The following is a 9,030-nucleotide window of genomic DNA, read 5'->3' on the forward strand; positions in this document are numbered from 1 at the left end:
ACAGCTTGGAAATCATCATGCCCATCTTTACAAGAAAATAAAGCTGGAAAACTGAAAATCAATGACTTTTCTTAGACTTCTCAGAGAATTAAGGTCATAGAGCAAACCACCACCCCAAAATCTGGAAATAGACAAATAGGGAGAGTCACAGCTCAGATCTGCTTCTCCGGAGCAGAAGGTACTGGAGCCATCAAATGGTAGGAACACTCAAATAATAAATTTGATGAATTGCTGGAGGCTGAATGTGGACTGGTGGTGCAGTGGTTAAGAGCTCAGCTGCTAACCAGAAGGTCAGCAGCTCAAATCTACCAGCTGCTCCTTTGAAAACCTATGGGGCAGTTCTACTCTGTCCTGTAGGGTCGCTATGAGTTGGAATAGACTTGACCTTGATGGCAATGGGTTGGAATGTGGACTAGCTTGAGAGTAGAAACTCCTGAGCACTCAGTCTTAGGGGGCCCCCACACTTTCTTGGGATTTACCTTCAGGAATACCAACAGGCTCTCACAGTAAAGATACCAGAAAATACCCCTCACATTTAGACATGGGAAGAGAAAAAGTAACGATTTTGAAATAGGCATAACAAAGGCCAATGCTCCAAGGGAAACAACTTTTCCAGGTCACAGTGGTTAAGAGCTTGGCTGCTAACCAAAAAGTCAGCAGTTTGAATCCACCAGCCACTCCTTGAAAACCCTATGGGGCTGTTCTACTCCGCCCTATAGGGTCACTATGAGTTGGAATTGACTCGATGGCAGTGGGTACCTGAACTGGAGGAAGGGCACTACCCAGCTCCAGCCTGCTCTACTCATCCTGTCTCAACTAAGGGGGTAGGAGTAGCTGAGAAACACTTGGGAAAGTCGCATCCAAGGGACACACAATCACTAAAAGGTTGATATTTAATCATAGTATTATAGAATGCTTGCCCTTTCCCCACATTCTCATGACCTCATCAGGCCTTCAGTGTAATAATAGTGAATTACAGCTGAAGGAGCTACAAGGGTTGGACTCTACTTAATAAGGCATTTTTAGAGACACTCAAAGACAATGGGGGGGACAAAGATTAGGGCACTAAAAGGAATAGAATACTCTGACACCTATAGCTATTAAAAAAAAATTGCCATTGAGTCAATTCCAACTCATAGTGACCCTGTAGGACCCTAAGGACAGAGTAGAACTGCTCCATAGGGTCTCCAAGGAATGGCTGGTGGATTTGAACCATCAACGTTTTGGTTAGTAGCTGAATGCTTAGCCAGGGCCACCAAATCTCCACCTATAGCTATAAAAAAGCAAACATTAAATACAGCCCAGCTCCTACCCAGATTACCACAAAATCTCAGACTAGAGATCTGTTTGCCACATTTCCTACTACCTGACACATTGCATCAGGCTTTCAAAAAAAAAAATTACAAGATATGCTGAAATTTAAGAAAAAATTATATTAAGAAACAAAGCAAATACCAGAACCAGGCTCAGACGTCAGAGTTATCAGAGAGATAATTTAAAATAACTCTGATTAATGTTAGGGCTCTACTAGAAAAAGTATGCAACAGGCACCAACAGATGAGTAATGTAAGTAGAGAGATGGCAACTGTAAAAAAAGAATCCACAGGAAATGCTATAAATCAAGTATACTGTAACGGAAATGAAGAATGACTTCGAAGGACTATCTGTAAATTGGACATGGGCAAGAAGATCAGTGATCTTGAAGATATTTCAGTGCAGACTTCCCAAACTGAAATGCAAATAGAAAAAAGAATAAATACAACAGAATAGAATATCCAAGAACTGGATGACAATTACAAAAGGTGTAACGTACATGTAATGGTAATGTTAGAAAGAGAAGAAAGATTGAAAAAAATAGAAGGAATATGTGAAGTAATAATGGCCAAGAATTTTCCAAAATTAATGGCAGACAACAAACCATAGATGTAGGAAGCTCAGAGAACACCAGGTAGGATAAATTAAAACAAAACAAAACAAAAAAGACTTCTCCTAGGCATATCCTATTCAACTGCATAACACCAAAGACAAAGAGAAAAACTTGAAAGAAGCCAGAAACCACCTTATTTATAGAGAAACAAGGATAAGAATTACGTTGGACTCCTAGTAAGAATCATGCAAACATGAAGAGAGTGGCATGAGATACTTAAAGTGTTAGAAGAAAAGAACCACCAATGTAGAATACGGTGAAATTATCACTCAAAAGTGCAGGAAAAATAAAGACTTTCTCAGACAAACAAAAACTGAGGAAATTTATTACCAGTACACCTACCCTGCATAAAATTTTAAGAGGTTCTTCAGAGAGTAGGATAATTCTATAGGTCAGAAATTCAGATCTACACAATGAAAGGGAGAACATCAGAGAATGAGTAAATTAAGGTGAAGTAAAAGTTTTTATTTTTCTTGTTTTTAATTGTTTGAATTGATAGCTCTTTGTTCAACCTCCTACAGTAATTTGCATGATGACATCAAGTGACTAAGTGAAATAAACTGACAGTAATGTTCTAATGAATGGGAGAGAAGAATTGGGAATACTCCGTTATACTCTGTACTACCTGTGAAGTGATATAGTGTTATTTGAAAATGTGCTAAGAGAGGAGAGAATATAGAATCATATACAATGCTCATCTAAAATCAGAAAAGATTGAAAGATCGTTGATGTGGAGGCCCACGAACCGTTTATTTTGTAGCTCTGCCATTCCATTACATGGCATCACGGTTCTCCCTGAGGGGAAGAAAGCCTTTACCCTCGCAGGACAAAGGCCACTATACCAAGGTGTGAGAAGTGATGGATTAGGGAAAGCACGTAGCACCGTGGTTCCGTAGAGCAGGGACATCTAATGGGTGGTCAGGAAAAGTTTTCCTGAGGAAGTGATATCTCAGTTCATCCCTGAAGGGTAGCTTAGTTAGATGAATGAGCTGAGAGTGAGGATGAAGGTTCTGGGTATTGTTGAAGAGAGACAAAGAGTGTTCCAGACACAGGGAGCAGCATGTATGAAGGCCAATGAGTGAGAGGCCAGGAAAGTGTCTTAACCCTTTTTCTATTGACGGCATTTAACATCAAGGCTGACATGGAGTGGGAGGGGTTCATTAAATCTTATAAACATGAATAAGCGGACAGCAACACGAAGTTGGTTTTCCTAAGGTGCTGTAACAAAGTACCACAACCTGGGTGATAGAAGAACAGAAATGAATTGTCTCACAGTTCTGGAGGCTAGAAGTCCAAATTCAGGGTATCAGTGGGGCCATGTTTTCTTGTTCTCCCTGGAGGCTCTAGGTGAAGACCAGTTCTTGTCTCTCCTGGCTTTGGTAGCCCCAGATGGTCCTTGGCTTGCAGCCGTAGCATAATGCCATTGTCACACGGCTCTCTTCCCTCTGTCTCTTTGTTTCTTTTATAATAGGACATGACTCAGATGGGATTAGAACTCACTCACTCTACTCCGGTATCACCTCATATTAACTGGTAACATCTTCAAAGACCCTGTTTCCAAAAAAGGTCAGTCACAGGTACCAGGAGTTAGGACTTCAGAGACTCTGAGGCCCACAATTCAATCCATAACAGAAATAGAAAGCAGTCACTTTGTTTGAGAAACGTGTAGTTATCTCTCTCTCTCTATTTTTATCTATCTTATTTTTCACATCTATATTATCAACCCATCTACTTATTTATCTTTCAATAAGAGCTTCTACGGTAATTAGTCTTCCCACTTTAGGTGATTTCACTCCTGCTAAAAAAAGAAACCTACTTTTTCAGATATTTTGATTGGGTAGCCTATCCTCAAATTAAAGCATTATGTCCACAACATTTGCTTTCTTGTAATATTGAAAATATCTCTCACACTCTGGTTGTTGTTGTTGTCATTAGGTGCCCTCGATTCGGTTCCGACTCATAGCGACCGTATGCACAACAGAACGAAACACTGCCCGGTCCTGCGCCATCCTTACAATCGTTGTTATGCTTGAGCTCGTTGTTGTGGCCACTGTGTCAGTCCACCTCATTGAGGGTCTCCCTCTTTTCCGCTGACTCTGTACTTTGCCAAGCATGATGTCCTACTCCAGGGACTGATCCCTCCTGACAACATGTCCAAAGTATGTAAGACACAGTCTTGCCATCCATGTTTCTAAGGAGCATTCTGGTTGTACTTCTTCCAAGACAGATTTGTTCATTCTTTTGGCAGTCCATGGTATATTCAATATTCTTCGCCAACTCCACAATTCAAAGGGATCAATTCTTCTGTCTTCCTTATTCACTGTCCAGCTTTCACATGCATATGATGTGATTAAAAATACCATGGCTTGCGTCAGTTGCACCTTAGTCTTCAGGGGACGTCTTTGCTTTTCAACACTTTAAAGAGGTCCTTTGCAGCAGATTTGCCCAGTGTGATGTGTCTTTTGATATCTTGACTGCCGTTTCCATGGGTGTTGATTGTGGATCCAAGTAAAATAAAATTCTTGACAACTTCAGTCTTTTCTCCATTTATTGTGATGTTGCTTATTGGTCCAGTTGTAAGGATTTTTGTTTTATGCTAAGGTGTAATCCACACTGAAGGCTGTGGTCTTTGATCTTCATCAGTAAGTGCTTCAAGTCCTTTTCACTTTCAGCAAGCAAGGTTGTGTCATCTGCATAACACAGGTTGTTAATATGTCTTCCTCCGATTGTGGTGCCCCGTTCCTCTTCATGTAGTCCAGCTTCTTGGATTGCAGATAGTCCAAGAAGCAGACTCTGGCGTCTACCCTAAAAATCCTTCAGAGTCAGACAAGCCATTTCTCTATCCTTTCTCTTTCCTCTCCTTTTTTGTTTCTTTCTTTCTGCAACTTGCTTCCTCCTTATTCCACATCATGTTGTCCTGGATTTGAATAGGTCCAACAGACCAGTCTCTTCATTTCACCAGTGAGAATACTGATGGGGTGATTAACCTACCCAAGGTCATCCAACCCTCTAACCCCAGGCATTTCACTAAGTGACCAACTCCTGTCTTTTCACTGCATTGTTTCCTCCACACCCAGCCTTTAATACCTCAGCACCCTAGGCCTCTAGCGTAAGAAACAAAACAAGGGACCATGAAACCAAGCACCTGCCGAGAGGGGAAAAATTAAGAAGGGTTTTGCTTTACTCAAGTCTTTGGAGAACGCTTTTTTGCTTCATATGCATCTTGTTTCATAAGATGTCGACTCCGAGGCAGCACTGCTATTCGTCTATGTGTTGTGCACACACGTTCTGCGTGGTAAGTGCTGTTGGGAGTACTCAGCTACTCACCTTACATTAGGTTAGTGATGGAAATGACTGACTGGGTGGCTTATTCTTACCATCATGATATGTAACGGAAGAGCTATGAGCCTAAAAGAAAGACTGTCGTATAATCAGGAAGATACACTAGGGAATCTCAAGCTTAATTTCTCTTCTTCTCTCTTCCTTTTCTTCTTTTAAGGTGATAGGAACAAACAACTTTAAAGGAAATGTTTATTATTGTTAAATTAATGTTATTTTTGTGGAGCCTCCCTGCCTTGTGGACCAATACAAAATTCTCAGGCTTGGGAAATAAGACAGATGATAAAAGCAATTACTGACCATGAAAAACCTTGAAATTCAAAGTCATTTTCATCCCAGCATCTAAGCGAAGGAAACTAAAATCCCCTGCACTTCCTCAACCCTCAACAGGCCAGATGATGGTAAGACGGTCTGGAGGTGATGGGAGTCAGCGGTTACTACTCTTTTCTGGAAAGTGAACCCTTGGAAGCAGGATCAATGCAAAAAATCAATGAAAGTAAAGCATTATGTCACGGAAAAAAATTATGGTTGTGAAGATGAAGTGCAAAATGAAAGGAGAGAGTATGGGTTTCATTCTGTGGGAAACATTTGACTAAAGTCATGTAAATAGCCAACTAAAGAAAAATCAGGCACCTCAGAACTCAGGGATAATTTATAAATTTCATTCATTAGAAATTATAATATGATTGCATTGTGAAAGTACCATGCATTAACTAAAAGGCCACTCATTTGTTTGAAAATCCATGTGACTATTAACAACAATTAACAACATTTTTCCAGAATGTTCTAACATAATTCCTAATTGCCTTGTCTCCTCTTTTATAAGAAATCGTCTCTCTGATCAAGTTTCCATTCAACATTCTCTCACCTTTTGTATGTATCTTTCTAAATTATTTCTCTCTCAAAAGATGTTAATTATCCCCTACCAAACACACATACCCAGTATTACTTTACCATTTCAGTAGAACACTGATAGAATAACAATGTCTTACATTATTATAACCCCCAGTCCTAAACTACCAAAACCAAAACCAAACCCACTGCAGTTGAGTTGATTCCGACTCATAACCAGATTATTGTTGACTATAAAAACACAATCTTTTGACCTATTCCCTGGTTCTATTGTTTTAAGTGTTGTCAAGTTCTCACCACCATTCCCCAAAATACATTTTTCTTTTCAAACTGCTGTGCCATCTCCTCTAATGTTAAAGTTTCCTGACACTTAGCTACTTGGTGATAGAATGGCCCATTTCCTTGCTTCTGTTGCATTTCAGGGCACTCTGGACTGCCATGAGTAAATTCTGACCAGGATAATGAAAAACAGTCTGTACTACTGGGTAAGAACAGAAATAGCCGGTACTGTGAACAGTCTGTGCGTCATTGGTTTATCTAATCATAACCTTACACTGTTCCTCTAATAGGCACCACTGTATAGGAAGGCTCAGCTGAGGTATCATAATGTCACAGAGGAACCACAAAAGTAAAGTCCCTTCCTGAAACAGCATAGTTTCTGCCTTGTCCCGATTAGAACCACAGAAGAACACTCTGACCTTCCGGGCTGTCCTTCAAAACTAAGATAAGTTCCTGCTTCTAAACCAGCTAGAGCCTGCTAAAACTTAAAAGTAGCCCAGAGGTCTCGTTAGCATAGTTAAATTACTGCCCCAACACAGGGTTAGATGCCATTTTCTCTACATGCTAAGAAACCCAAGCCAAGCTCATTGACCTGGAGTCGATTCTGACTCATAGCAACACTATAGGACAGAGTAGAACTGCCCCATTGAGTTTCCAAGGGGCAGCTGGTGGATTTGAACTGCCGATCTTTTGGCTAGCAGGCTGTGCTCTTAACCACTGCACCACCAGGGCTCCAACACATGCTAAGACTGCGCCTGTGTGCCAGGAAAGCCTATGTTCCCCTGATACTTGTATGAACTTTCTTGTTTGAAGCTGTATGAAAAACTGGGCTTTCAGTAGATTGGGGAGCAGAATTTGAGAAACGTTCTCTCTGCTCCTTGCTCCTGCACCTGCAGTAAACACCCATCCTCTCTCCTCACCACCGTGTGCTGTAATTGACTAGAAGCTGCACTGGGCAGGACCTGCTTTGGGTAACACCACCACATTCCAATCTCCACATCTCCAATGTTCCTTCCACAGTGGGTCGCTCTTACTTTCTGTTTGGTGGTAATCAGATGTGGGGTTGACCCATGCAAGGGAACCATGGCTACACATTGCTCTGGACAGAAGATGCTTGCATGCACATTTTGCAGGTGTTTTTTTTTTTTTGATTGTTGTTGTTGTTAGGTGCCGTCAAGTCAGTTCAGATTCATAGCGACCCTATGTACAATAGAACAAAAACCGTCCAGTCCTGCACCAACCTCAAGGTCGTTGCTGTGCCTGGGCCCATTGTTGCAGCCACTGTGTCAGTCTAGGATCTTACCCTCTTTTGCTGATCCTCTACTTTACCAAGCATGATGGTATTTGACAGTGTGATTAGGCACCTGAATTAACCATACATCCTTGGTAATTGTACTGGAACTCAGGCTGCATCTCACCTACCTCTTCCTTGGACACTTTGGGTTATAGAATAGTGTTTGGTCCCAGACAACTTGACATGAGATCCATATATAATGAGAGTGCTGCCAACCTCTGTCTCAGATGAGGGTCCTTTTACAGTGAGTCTTGTGACATTTCCATGAACCATGGGCCATTTTGTTTCAATCACGGGAAACATTCAGCAAGGGTCAACAATAACAAGCATGCACTGAGTGCTTATTAAATGCCAGCCACTGTTCTGAGTGCCTTTTGGGCATTATCTCATTTAAGTCTAGGAAATAATATTATTGTGTCTACTTTGCAAATGAGAACCCTGTGGCTTGGGGAGGTCACCCATCTTGCCCAAGAGCCCAAAGCTATTAAGGGATAGCCTTCTGATTACAGTTATGTTCTTGGACTTTATATGGCCTCCAAATTGAACACCCTGCTAGGATTCAAACTGTAAGTGGTAAGTTCCTGTATATTCATGGGACTTAAATACCTTATCTTTCACTTACAGGCACACATGACCAAAGCCTGTGGTATAAATTATATCAAACGAATCAGAGGAACTGATGATAGGAACATAAACAAGGTTCCCATGGGAGTGCTCCCTCATTTATTGTCTTTTTGGTCAGCAGTTTGATTTTCATAGCCCTGACACGTACTTATGAAGACCCGTGTTTTATGTTGAAATGGAACTCAGACTGAAGATGTAATATCGTTGTTGCCTACCAGGAAACAGCCGTTTGTAAATTCATTCCTGAAGACTCTTTCAATAGTTCTAACAAGAAGGAGTGAGGGTAGTGGTGGTTCAGTGGTAGAATTTCTGCCTTCCATTCAGGAGACCAGGGTTCGATTCTCGGCAAAGGTACCTCGTGCACAGCCATCACCTGTCTGTCGGTGGTGGTTTGCCTGCTGCTGTGATGCTGAATAGGTTTCAGCAGAGCTTCCAGAATGAGATGGACTAGGGTGGAAGATGGGCCATCTGCTTCCAAAAATCAGCTAATTAAAGCCCTGCGGATCACAACAGTCCCACCCACGAGTGATCAAGGGAATGGTGCAGGACTGGGCCAAGTTTCGTTCCACGGCGCAGGGGGTTGCCATGAGTCATAGGCCAACTCCATGGCAGCTAACAACAGGTGGGAAGGATAAACATGTGAACTGAGCAGGACTTTGCATCTCAGGATTACTGCTCTTTAGTGGGAACATTGAGAGTCAGGTGGAGACCAATC

Source organism: Elephas maximus, chromosome 27 (assembly GCF_024166365.1).
Source record: "Elephas maximus indicus isolate mEleMax1 chromosome 27, mEleMax1 primary haplotype, whole genome shotgun sequence".
Lineage (NCBI taxonomy): Eukaryota > Metazoa > Chordata > Mammalia > Proboscidea > Elephantidae > Elephas > Elephas maximus.